General features: G+C 45.4%; 1 protein-coding gene across 2 annotated transcripts in view; it reads left to right on the plus strand.

Annotated features, from left to right (window-relative positions):
* LOC119391064 (monocarboxylate transporter 9) overlaps positions 1–14,007 on the plus strand; it is a 104,218-nt gene that overhangs the window by 71,798 nt on the left and 18,413 nt on the right. For both annotated transcript variants that reach the window (XM_037658747.2, XM_049415035.1), the window contains one exon: positions 12,102–12,219. The gene's annotated coding sequence lies outside the window, so the exon portion shown is untranslated. The remainder of the gene's footprint in view (positions 1–12,101; positions 12,220–14,007) is intronic.

Consider the following 14,007-nt stretch of genomic DNA (forward strand, 5'->3'; position numbering starts at 1 on the left):
CTAATCCACCCGAAGCAGATCCCAAGCCTGTACTTCCCATCATTCCCATGGTGGTTTAAGCGCCGCTCAAGGAGCCCGCATACACACTAGCGCCAGATTCCCCTCTATGTATTATAGCATGAAACTATATGAGTTGCGAGGAGCCCACTATGCTATAAATCATCATAATTTTTGTGAAGTATGGAAGGTTCCACACTTTAGAACGAACTATGCTTACCAAATGCTATGTAACAATCTCCCTAGACTTCTTTACTCATACAATAGAGCAGGCTATAATTTACAGCACTTAACATTGCCAGAATTTAAAACCTTAATGCGTTCCCCTCTCTATAGAGTGTTTTCTGGAAGTTATTAATGCGTGATATATAATTTGTTTTACAGCGAGAGCTGCTATGAGATCACAACAATGGCCGTTTTTGGCGCCGTAGTTGTCCGGCGCCGCCGCCGCCGGTGTCTGTAACCACTATTGCTCGAAATAAGAAAAAAAAACGAAATAAGAAGAAATTGCCAGGATCGAACGAGGTTCGAACCTGGGCCCTCTGCGTGGGAGTCCAGTATTCCACCTCCGAGCCATGCCGGCGCTTGAAATTGCTTTGAAAAAAGACCCTATACAGGCTTCATGTCCGGAAGGAACCACATAACATATGTAATGTAGCGTAGTAGAAGAGTAAAATAACAACCAAGCGTCACACAAAGCGAATTCTGTAACCAGGCGTCACACAATGCGAATTGCGCAACGAGTGGGTTGTTGAATGCCTCCAACCCATTACAAAGGGCTCTGCCATATTTCTTCATCGTCATCAGCCACAGCATCATCAAAGTACACATAATGCCTTACAGGTGTTTAGCTGGTACCACGGTTCTGCGCAGAATGACGAAAAATTGCAAATTGGCTGCTTCCCTACTTCACAAAAATTATGATGATTTATAGCGTAGTGGGTTCCTCGCAAGTGCACTTCTATTGGTTGCCATGGAAGCCCATAAGGCTCCCATGGTCCATTTCCTCAGAGTGTCAATGAAGTTAATTCCCTCTCTCTATCTCTTTCTCACGTTAGCGTATGTTATAAAGCGTGGTGGGAGAGTGAAATAACGACCGGGCGTCACACAATGCGAATTACGTAACTAGTGGGTCCTTTAAAGCTTCCAACCCATTACAATAGGTTCAGTCAGAATTGTTCATCGTCATCAGCCGTCGCATAAAGAAACTGCACATAGTGCCTTACAGATGGTACCTCGCTTCTCCGCAGAATGACAAGTAATGTCGTGGTGGGTGCATCCCAACTTAACAAAAATTATGATTTGTGGCGTAGTGGGTACGTTGCTAGCGTACTTGTATTACTAGTCGCAAGAGAGTTTATAACGGGCTCTAGAAATGCCGCTCTTCGAGCTTTCGCTGTGACTCTGCTGCGCTTGCCACGGAGACCTGACGTTTTTTTTCCCTAATTCACCTCAATCAATAAATAAAATCAAATCAAATCAAGTAGGGAAGCAGCCACTATGCAATCTTTTGTCATTCTGCGGAGAACCGCGGTACCCGCTAAACACCTATAAAGCATTATGTGTACTTCGTTGATGCTGTGCCTGATGACGATGAAGAAATATGGCAGAGCCCTTTTCAATGGATTGGAAACATTCAACGACCCACTCGTGTTGCAATGCGCATTGTGTGACGCCTGGTTACGGAATTCACGTTGTGTGACGTCTGGTTGTTATTTAACTCTTCTACCACGCTACATTCAATATGTTAATGTGGTTTCTTCCCGACATGAAACCTGTATAGGGTCTTGTAACGCTGTTTCAAGCACCGGCATGGGTCTGAGGTAGAATACTGGGCTCCCACACAGAGGGCCCAGGTTCGAACCCCGTTCCTTCCTGGATATTTTTCCTTACTTAGTTTTTCTTATTTCGCGCGATAGCGGTTACGGACGCCGGCAGCGGCGGCGGCGGCCAACTTCGGCGCCAGAAGCGACGGTTGTTTTGATTTCATAACAACTTTCGCCATAACAGTGTCCCCGCCAGGAATCAAACCTATGACCTCTCGGTCCTCAATTGTGGCAGTTTGGGCGTGTTGGTATGACATGACCAGTAAATTGTAAGCGCACAAACAGAAGAGGACAAAGAACACGAACGGCACATCGCCTGTGTGTCGTACGTGTTCTATGTCCTCGTATGTTTGTGCGCTTAGAATTCAGTGCTCTTGGTCCTCAACGATAAGCGCCCGGCGCTTTACAGACTAAGTTAACCAGGCAGATGCACAACACTTCAGAAACGCTCGTCATATCTCTCACACATTCTCTCTCGCGCGGTGCTCTCTGTTGGACGGGCTAAAGCCCATTGACCTTGAAAGTAGTGACACTCTCCTCAGCGCGCGCGTTTTCCTCCTCAATTCTTCTCGGATTTCTGCCATCCCATGGCCGGCGCGGTGCGCACGGCACGTTGAACCCTCCACTGGATCGCTGCAGCCGCATTAGAATCACTGCGCGCATTTGTTTAATTGGCCCCTTGAAGCATTAATTGAGAATATGTCACTTAAGCAATAGTCGCGACGAAAGTGGGCTTCCGATAGAACAAAGTGACAAATATAGTTTTTAAGGCGATTCGATGAATACAAACGGAAACGCTTCCAAAAAACAGAGTATACCAACTGGTGGTTGAGCGGTTTACCTCTCCGTCACCGCTCCAGCTGTCCGTAACGCGGAGGTGTGTTAAGCGCATATAATGTAAGCACCATAAAGTATAGGCGAGAATTCCTTTCATAATTGTGGTTTCGATGAGCTCCAGGAAGGCAGCCAAGAAGGAATGTCGTGGTTTACTTAAATTGAATTGGGCGAAATAAGTAGGCCCGAAGCCTCTTTGCGCCAATGCCGCTGTCAGACACGTACGCACGCACGTACATACACACGCGATAGAGACACTTACGCACTTACATACACACGCGCATACACACGCGATACGGACACGCATGCGTCTACATGCAGACGCGATATAGACACGCACGCGATACAGACACGCACGCACGTACATACGTACACACACGATACAGACACGCACCTACATACACACGCGATACACGAACGCACGCACACAAATACACACGCGGATACATACGCGAGACGGACACGCATGCACATACGTGCAGGCGCGATATAGACACGCACGCACATACATAAGCACGCGATACAGACACGCACGCACGCACGTACATACGTAGACACACGATACAGACACGCACCTACATACACACGCGATACACGAACGCACGCACACAAATACACACGCGTATACATACGCGAGACGGACACGCATGCACATACATGCAGGCGCGATATAGACACGCACGCACATACATAAGCACGCGATACAGACACGCACGCACGCACGTACATACGTACACACACGATACAGACACGCACCTACATACACACACGCGATACACGAACGCACGCACATAAATACACACGCGGATACACACGCGATAGAGACACACACGCACATTTATTTTGTTTTATTAATTTTTGTTACCCTCAATGCCCGAAGCATTAAAGAGGGGAGTGGGTTACAACATGAAAAATATAAAACAACGAAAAAAAAACGTATTATTTTATACGTGAACAAGACTACTCAATGAAACGCAACAAAAGTGAAACGTAAAAATAAGGAAATCACAAAATGCAAATAGTGAATGTGGTATAATTACACAGTACTAGCAAGAAAATATAAAAGTAAGAGAAATGACAGACACACACAATATGAAGAATCCACTGGAAAACGCTGGCATCTTGACACGTGGAGACAGAAATTCGTAGGGAGGGGGAATAGATCGGATGACTAAGGAGAGCTATCGCCAAGTAGGTGAGCTGATAAAGAATGACGAAAGAGGGAGTGATCTGAGATGGAAACGATGTCACCTGGTAGCTGATTCCAATCGTTCGATGTGACCGGTATGAAGGAGCAAGAAAATGTGTTTGTGTAGCAGAAAGTACCTTTAACTTTGTGTTTGTGGTCAATCCGAGAGGAATGATGTGTGGGAGGCGTAATGAGCTCACTACGCAGTGATGTATGATTATAGTCCGTATGGAAAAGGCAAAGGCGGAAGTGCTTGCGACGTAGTGATAAAGGTGGCAGTGACAAATGGTGCTTTATTGCTGTTGCGCTTGATGTACGGTGATGATCCAATAGAATCAAACGTGCAGCGTTATTTTGAATTAGCTCAAGGTACCTAATCAAGTTTTCGTCGTGAGGGTTCCAGATTGCAACAGCGTACTCCAATTTCGGGCGCACAAAAGCTTTATAAAGAAGCATATTGAGGGAAAGTGGGGCGTTGCTAAAATTTCGACGTATGTATCCCAATGTACGGTTAGCACTGTTCGTGATGACGTTAATATGGGCATTCCATGTTAGATTGAAAGAAATGGTGACGCCTAAGTACCGGTATGACGGCACGTGGTCAAGATAAACATCACTCAGTTTGTATGTTGAGAAGCTATTAAACTGGCGGGAGACTGTCATTAGCTCGCATTTGTTGGGATTTAATTTCATAAGCCATTTATCGCACCAATTCCTAATCCTGTTTAAGTCTCTCTGCGAGATGTTCTTATCATCATCGGTACGTATTTCTCTGTAAAGCACACAGTCGTCGGCATACAAATGAACGGATGAAGAGACGCAGTTAGGTAGGTCATTAATATATATTAAAAACAGCAGTGGTCCCAAAATTGAGCCCTGTGGTGCACCCGATGTTACGCTTATTTCCGGCGAGTCATGGCCGTTAACAGTGACGTATGAAGACGGTTTGTTGGAAATAGTCGAGGCATGCCAATACATCAGAGTCAAGGTTGAGAGAGGAGAGCTTATACATGAGTAAATATGCGTGACTGACTTTTTGAAATGTATTTTGCAAAATCCAGGAAAATGCAGTCAATTCGCGATTGTTTATCAAGAATGGTGTGCAAGTGGCGAGTGAAAAGAAGCAATTGGGTTTCACAGGAAAATGTACGCCAGAACCATGTTGGGCCGATGCAAAAAATGAATTCGATTCTAAAAATGTTGCAACATGTTCCATTAGTTTACACGGAATGCTTGTTAGTGAAATGGGCCGATATTTAAAGGGACTGACAACTGGGCAGAACGGGTGATTAGACCCTGGTAGAAATGATAAGACCATGAAATATAGTGACATATTCCAGCATCCTTTTCGCGCTGTAAGTAGGATTTATATTTTTAAATCGTGCTTAAAGGTAACAAAAGCCGGTATGTCGCGCAGCCTAGTGGATGAACCTTGAAGCAGGATTATGAAGACGGTCACTTTGCTGTACGTAGTCTGATGTTGTCATGCGCGCTATAATTGGTCCTCAAAGTTAGAGTATGTATATCATTATCTATCCCCGCTTTCTTCTGTGCTGCCTACGAGGTAAAATGAGTTGCACGGTGAGAAGCGGCGCTGCCTTCGCGGCCGCCAGTGGCCCATGTCCAGCCGCGGCGCACGCGCGCGGTATGCACGCATGCGCATTAAACCGCCGCGCTTGAACACTAACACCTCTCTCGCTCACTGTTTGCAGCATGTGTTGTCAAGTGTGTATAAGACTTCATATTCGCCGCAGACAGAAAAATTTCGTTAAAAATGTTTGGCGGTGTTTTCCAAGTTACCATTTCGTGTCTAGACACTTTGACTAGTTAGCTTTCCGTTGGCTAAGGAAAATAGGTGCCCTAAAAATTGGTTGTCAGCCCCTTTAAGAGCGGAGTGTTTGTTCCCAGACTTGTGTATCGGCACAACCTTACCGAACTTCCAGTCCAGCGGCAAGGTTGCTTGGTAAAGAGACTGCTGGAAAATCTTCTACAAGAAGAGAGACGAATATGCGCTTGTCTGTTTGAGAAACTTTGAGAATCAAAAGTGACTGGATACATTGAGCAGTAGTCACGGCACGCAACTGCGTCAATAGGTGCAGCAGTGTTTCCCGAGAAATTGGCCGAAAAAATATTGTTAAATAACGCAGCACATTCAGATGCTGGTAGCGGTTCACCAGTCATCGTTGATTGATAAATCCGCATTTTGGTTAGCATTTATAACGTTCCAAAATTGCCGGGGTTCCTTGATAACAGTTCAGGCAACGTATGCGTTTGGAAACAATTCTTAGCAGCACGTTCAGGTGCCCCAAAAGTAAAACGGAGCGCGCGAGCTTTGGCTAAACGGGGCGAAACCGCGGCAGCGCTCTCTATCAGAAGATGCGCCGCAGATAGCGAGAGTGTGTCAGCATATCCGGCTCACCCATCCCGATATTCTATTTTGTACGCGTTCTACACTCTTATAATAAGGTCCTGGTTAAATGCTGGCTATATCCAGGAAACCAGAGAAAAATGTCCGGTTTCCTGGCTGTACCTAGCTCTTTAAGCGGGACCTGATTAAGAGTGTAACATAGAACGGGGAGGAGGATCGAACAAAAGGGCGAGAGGGAGCACACAGCCAATAGGCGAGCTGGGGAATTCAGGAATGTACCCAATGCATAAATAAATGTATAATTATTTTAAATGAACATCCATATTCAGAGGCATTGTTTTTCGTAGCTTGAAGTGGAAGAGCTCGGCGACTTTAACAATTAACTTGTGTTAATGTCTTGACATAGCGTCAGAGGGTGTCGCAGTTTCATGAAACGTTCGGTAGTGGCGCTGGCCACCACGCTGTTTCATCCAGTGCTTCTAGTATTAGTGTACTTGTAAAATTCAAATGGCTCGACGATTGCAACCGTTATTCAGTTGTCGAAATGGCGCAGCACACGCACTTACGAGGTCTGCGCATTCCCGACAATCGCTTGCCGGCAAGAGCGAAACCGCGATGCTACCATCACTGCTCGTCAGGGGACGCTTTCAACTCCTTGTGCATAAAGTCCCTGGATATTTTTGGGAAAGTACCGTCCTTCTTTTAACCGAGCCGCCACGCCGAGCACCCTCCTCTCCCGCCTTCCACCTCCCCGCTTCACGGGCCGTTGCCTGGGAAACGCGCGCGTTATCTGCGTGACATAGCATTCTTGATAGGAAGTGGCGCGTGCAGGGTTATAGGGCCGGCGCCCGCACTGTGGTCGTTTGGGAGAGGAGATAGATACGGTTTGGACACTTGGGAGAGGAGGGTTGGACACTTGGGAGAGGATATGGAGGAGAGTGTCGCTACTTTCTCTATATCAAGGGACTTTACTTGTGCATTTGTTCGCCTGCGTCGTGACGAAATCTTCGGATGCATGCGCTTTCTGCATGGCCGAGAATACCACCACTCTCGCCCCTGACGAGCAGTGATGGTAGCAGGGGCTTCGCTCGAACCGGCGATAAGGCGAGCATCAAAATATCGGGATGGGTCAGCCGAATATGCTGACGCACTCTCGCTATCTGCAGAGCATCTTCTGATAGAGCTCGCTGGCATGCAGTTTCGCCCCGTTAGACCACAGCTCGCGTGCTCCGTTTTACTTTTGGGGCACCGCACAGCTTCCGCGTATTCTGCCTCCACATTATGATACGTTACCGAGTGATCTGTAGTACTTTGCAACTTGGCTGCTCGGGAAAGGCGCTTTTTCCTATTGGACAAACGTTCGAGACGCGTGTTATACCACGGTCTTTTTGTGTTGTTCCGTATGCGTCGAAGGGGAATGTGCGCATTGGTGAGATCAGTAACTAGGTTTTTGACAAGATCCCAGTTATCCTGCACACTTCTCTCATCAGAATTGCAACAAAAAGTGCAACATGCATACACATGCGCATACACAGCGATACAGACACGCACGCACGCACGCACATACATACATACATACATACATACATACATACATACATACATACATACATACATACATACATACATACATACATACATACATACATACATACATACGCGATACAAACGCGCACGCACGTACATACCTACACATGTCACGATACAGACAAGCACGTGCATACATGCACACGCGATACAGGCACACAGGCACATACATACACGCGCGAAAATACGCACAAACGCACGCACGCGCAGGCGCTAACATGCACACACACATACGTGCGTACACGCACATAAGCACGCGCCAACACAGACATGCACAAACGCGCACAGGCGAATACATGCTCACATACACACACGCATACGTGCGCGCACACGCAGGCGCGAAGACACACACAAAAGCACGCGCACACGCACATACAACCGCAGGCGCACACATACACAATACATACACGCATACACCTCACCACACCCGTCACACACGCCTAGAGGGTTCATGGCGTGCGTGAGTAACTGAAAGCGCGCGAAGTTTCCTTGCGCTCGCTTCTCGTGATGTCAGAGTCACTTGACTGGGAGGTATCGCGCGTCGCAGCCATTCAGCGTTGCGGAAGCGCCGCTCCGCAAAAGAAAGGGTGAAAAAAGAGGAGGTTGACGGCGCGGCGAGGGTGTGGCGGCGTAGGATAAAAGAGCGCCGCTACTTTCCAACATCAAGGGGCTAGGAAAGGTGGGGTAGTGCTTACAGCATGTCTTCCGCATTCATTTCAACAAGCGAACAGTGAATGTTTCGTTGTTCTTCAGCTACTACCTGAACAGCGTTCCACGAGAAAACTCTAGTGACTAACGCAGTTACGCGTTTCCATATCGTGGGTTTGGCCACTCACTACTCTACATTATGATTCTGCTTTGCACAAATGCCTACTATTTTGATGCTGCTAAGTTTTGTTATTTATATGCATTTATGCCGCGTGATTACTGTTCCTTTCCATGAAGACGCAAAGGTAGCCCCTTTGAAAGGGCCGGGAAATCAGCGTTTATTTGGCATGCACCAAAGCGCCGAATAATACAGATGTGAATTTTGTATCCGTAAGAACAAATAACTCGATTAGATATTAGTGATGATCCAAAGGTGTCTAGAAAATCAAGTGTGCATTCAAACGTGGCAGCCACTATGGAAATCAGTATTATTTGTCCTAGGCATTAGAAACTGGAAAATGCGATAAGTTAACATCGTAAAGGCTGTAAATTTATAAGGCACCGTACAACCACCGGCAGTACGAAATTTCTAGACGTACCGTTAGGAATGAGAAAGGCAGTGACGTGGATTAAAAAGAGAGAGAGGGAAGTTTTATTGAAAAGCTGAAGAAATTAGCCTACTTATTTGCCTGACATGCTGCTCCAGGCGTTGGGTGATGATTGATAACCGCATAACACATACAGCCACACATACGCACACCCACACATAGTTTACAAAGTTTCGTTCAGGCTCGTGGCCCGCAAGAAAATCAGTAGCGCTTTCGTGGCGCGTAACGCACAGGTGCTGCTTTGCTATGGGCCCAGAATATGTCTCAGTTCTAAGCACGAGTCCTGTTGAAGGTCCAAGGCCGCCTTCAGAGTTCGTTTCTCTGATTTGTAACGCCTGCATTCTCACAAAACTTGTTTGAGGTCTTCTGGGACGTTACATTGGACGCACAATGGTGAGTCCGACAGCTTAATTTTGTTATTGAAGTAGTTAGTGTAGGCAACGTTTAATGTGATGCGGTGCAGGCATCTTTCCTTCTTGTCTGTTGAGGTTTGGCGGCATATCGAAGTCACACGATGGAACAATTTTGTAAAGAGACCCATACTGGTGACTAGCATCTGTCCAGAGGGATCGCTGGAAGCGCCAAGCGTGTCCCGATACGACTTATACGAGTGTCGCCGCGTCTTTTCTGAAGACGCTGCCAGCTTTGGCAGCGTCATCAGCCTGAACGTTGCCTTGTATTACGCAGTGGACAGGTATCCACTAACAATGCAAACGATGCAATGCAAAGATCAAAGAACACACGAGTGAAGCTAATACTTTAGCTGATGTTAAGAAAAATATAGCTCTGGGCATGCTATGTGACATGTATGCCACATAAACCAGCTCTTTACATACCACTAATGCCATGGGAAGGGACGTGCACTAAAGGGCGTCATATACTTGAATGCTCCGATGAAACCAGGAAATGTCCAAGTATGGCTTGCCAAGTCGATGTCGTAAATAAAAAAAAAAAAATGTATGGCTTGCAATTAGCTAGCATCAAACAGGGCTCATTGGGTATGACTGTGAGAGGTATTCGTTTTGCACTGGTCATAAAACAGCGTTCATTTACTCGCATGAGCTGCTGGCATCGTTGCAGCTCATGCCAGCAGGACGTCTCTTGACATGTTTACCCAAATTGTTTTTTAACTTACCCATTGACGTGTCTACCGGTGGTGTGTAATGCCAGTTCCTTAGACATGGACGTTTTGAGATGATCGAGTGTAAAGCAATGTTATTAGTTCCTTCCATTTGGTCATTTCTAGGGGCAGTGCGAGTATCAACTTTTCAACTTCGAAGCAAATTCTAATAATGAAAACCAAGCGCGAATCGAATCCAATAGTTCTCAGTTCTGAAATAATTTAGTATATTTTCAACCAATGGCTTTTTCAAAATATTTTTTTGCCAACCTAACATGGAAAAGTTAGATTGATGTACAGCAAATTATTTATAGGAATTGTGCAATGTGCAGTCCTGTTGATATGCAGCACCACATATTCAATTATTTAATGTTGTAAGCAAGGATGGCTATGTGCTTGGCATGTCAGAGAAGCACTGCAGTGACACCGTTGTGCATGTCTGCATTCCTCCAAACGATGAAAATAGTCGTGCTGTAGACACTAGTGCTGATGTGTTATTATTATCTTCATAGTTTAATCATCTAAAAATGCTTGCTCGATTGGGAGGGGCAATGGCAACTGATCGGCACGAGTTTATTGAAGGTGCTTCAAGATCGAAAAACCTAAAAAGATGCCGGGTTTCCTTATATTGACACATTTCTTGTTAAATTCGCAAAGCCTCCCCACTTGATTCGGTGGTTTTGTTCAGTATAATTTCGGCACTTCATTGCGACAACGTTCTCGGCTTCATAGACAATGCCATACTCTGCTCACTACTCTTAAAGGAGTGCTGACACAAAATTTCGCGGCCGAGAGAGCCTGCGGGATCGATTCCCGTGAACATTCGTATATATTCTGCAAAATATCAACAGGGAATGCAGCTTGGAAGGTTTTCTAAATGAATTTTGAAGTTTGCATGAGCGATCGACACCCTCGCGCTACTGACACCCTCAAAGAAAGGTGACCCTTGGTGACCCCCTACTTCCCTCACGTGACCAGGCTGCAACAAGTTGTGATGACGTCATAGCAGCCATTTTTTTTTGCTGCGTTCGAAGATGCATAACCAATTCCAACTTGCCCAGACATCAATTCTTCGCTCCAGCAGCCTACTTCTGGGCGGCTGCTCGCGAACCGCACGGAAGTGCGCCACAGTTCTGTGCGCTGACGTGATCGAGCGCTGCACCCGCTAGGTGGTGATAGTTGCACCCGGGGGCTTGTCGTTTTTGAAACCGAAACTGACACTGGTCGGTAATGACGAGCCTGTAATTAATTATCTGTCGCTTGCTGCGGCAAACGATGTGCCGTGTTATGACTAACAGGCCAACACATTGAAGCAAAAAAAAAAAAGAAACGCGAGGCTACCCCTTTAAACACTGGCACAACATTTCCAAAAAGCCACTTTTACAAGTGCGTTTGTGTTGGTGGGAGTGTATATGGAAACTGGAACTAATTTGTCTATTTTTTCATCAAATGTAGCGAAGTTTATCACAGCTATGTAATTCCTTGGTGTGATTTCAATACTTGTTATGGCCCGTTGTGCTGCTGGAATACTTCCAACAGTAAAAATGTCTTGCGAATCAACCGAGTAGTGAATAATTTGAATTGTATACTGGGACACCTCTAGTAATATTCTAGAAAAAATGTTTATGTCAACTCTGTTCTTTGTATCCGGCACTATGGTCGAAGGGTCACACACACCTATATATATATATATATATATATATATATATATATATATATATATATATCTATATATATATATATATATAATATGCTTGCTTCATTCTGCCAATTGTGCCCTGTTCTTAGATAGCAAGTTTATGCTTTTGTATTGGCTGGTGATCTGCCACCAAGGTACGTCATCTGTTGGCATGTGCCGAATAAAGAATAATGAAATACAGAATGAAGTTCAAGTTCGTATCATATGCATCTGTTATTTTTGCAGCTATCAGACCATGCAGATCCGTGGCAGAGACATTGCAACACCATGGGCTCACAATCCTGAGTGAGCAGTGGAGGAGCCGCACAACCGAGAAGAGGTGACATATAAGACATTCTACAGTGTAAGTGCTACTGGAACAAGAGGAACCGTTCCTTTTAAATGTAAACCATAATTGCGCACAGGAGCCGTTCCTTTTATCTCTGGTATAACAGGTGTGGTTGAGTTGTCTAGTGGCGTCACTAAATGGCTGAGCAAATGCGGTACATGGTTGAGCCAATACCGTGCATGTGGATTCCGCTGAACTGTGGATTCCGCTTACATTCATGTCGGTTCAAAAGATTTTCCTAATGTACAGGAATCTGCGCGCTTACAGTGATTTATCACCAATAATGCATAAATCATGCAATACGCAAATTTAACAGTATCGCAACGATGACTGCAATCTATCGGCGAAGCTTGATTTACTAGTATGAAGAAAATGCACACCAGCGCTGAACCCCAAACGAACATGACCGCACGTCATTTGTCCGAGTCATTAAAGAATTTAACTCTGTTTTATTGCAGCGAACGCGCCTGGCAAACTGACGATGTGCACATATTCTCAATATTCTACAGCCTGCCCATGAAATATTTTTAAGGTGTAGGTTGAGCGCCAGGACTCAAGATCTCCTGGCCGTCACCTAGGAGGGACCTTTAGCCCGTCCCACAAACTCGCAGGACCTTTCAGTAAATTTCTTTGAATGAATGAATGTATGTTGAGCAATGCGGTCGTGTTCGCTGTCAGTTTCCTAGCACTGATCCCTTACGTGATTTGTGTGCGCTTCATTTCAGTACTCGGTGCGTTCTGTGGTAACATTGGTTCGAACAGCCAACTTGAAATGTCTGTTAAATGCGAAGCATACCTAGCGAACCAAAGGCACCTCGGCCGCTTCTATCTATCTATCTATCTATCTATCTATCTATCTATCTATCTATCTATCTATCTATCTATCTATCTATCTATCTATCTATCTATCTATCTATCTATCTATCTATCTATCTATCTATCTATCTATCTATCTATCTATCTATCTATCTATCTATCTATCTATCTATCTATCTATCTATCTATCTATCTATCTATCTATCTATCTATCTATCTATCTATCTATCTATCTATCTATCTATCTATCTATCTATCTATCTATCTATCTATCTATCTATCTATCCCCCTACATATGGGTGCTCTCATGGTCACCTCCTTTACTTGGTATATACCAAAACTGCCACAGGAGGGTGCGCGTGGATGACGAACCTGACTGACAGGTCATGACATGAATAACATGACATGCGTGTCGCCTACGTAATCAAACCCTTTCCCACAGCTACGCGTGGCACACCCCTAAAAGCATGGCCTGTGAAATGCGGGTATGCGCTGCAAGTGATTCCCTTGTCTAGGCCAACCCAGGAACGGCGAGAATAGACACTCGAAAGCTCAATGCGATAGGGTTACGGATCCTGTGTGAAAGGATATCCGGTGCCGGCGTCAGCGGCGTTGTCGGTGAGCGAAAAATGCCGATGGACGCAAAGAATAACAAATTCGGCAGATCCCACGTACCATGGGAGTCGATGTTATGCGAATCATGCGGCGGGAAGTTGACTGTGCCGTAATTTTTTTAGTGAGCGAAACGTTACAAAATGACGCTAAAGATTTGTATAAATTTAATACGTACACATACGTATATGTTGAAGAGCCGCATGTGTTATATAAACAGGTTGTTTACAGTTGGGTAACGCTGCCAACGGCAACGTAGGTATCATACCAACACCAGAAGCGGTAAGCTGATATGTAGTTCTTATACTTGTCCCTTATGATGGAGAACGCACGCACGTTTCACGAACCCGTGTGCGTGTGCGGAAAAACTTCGCA

The sequence above is a fragment of the Rhipicephalus sanguineus genome, chromosome 4 (genome assembly GCF_013339695.2).
Source record: "Rhipicephalus sanguineus isolate Rsan-2018 chromosome 4, BIME_Rsan_1.4, whole genome shotgun sequence".
Classification (NCBI taxonomy): Eukaryota; Metazoa; Arthropoda; class Arachnida; order Ixodida; family Ixodidae; genus Rhipicephalus; species Rhipicephalus sanguineus.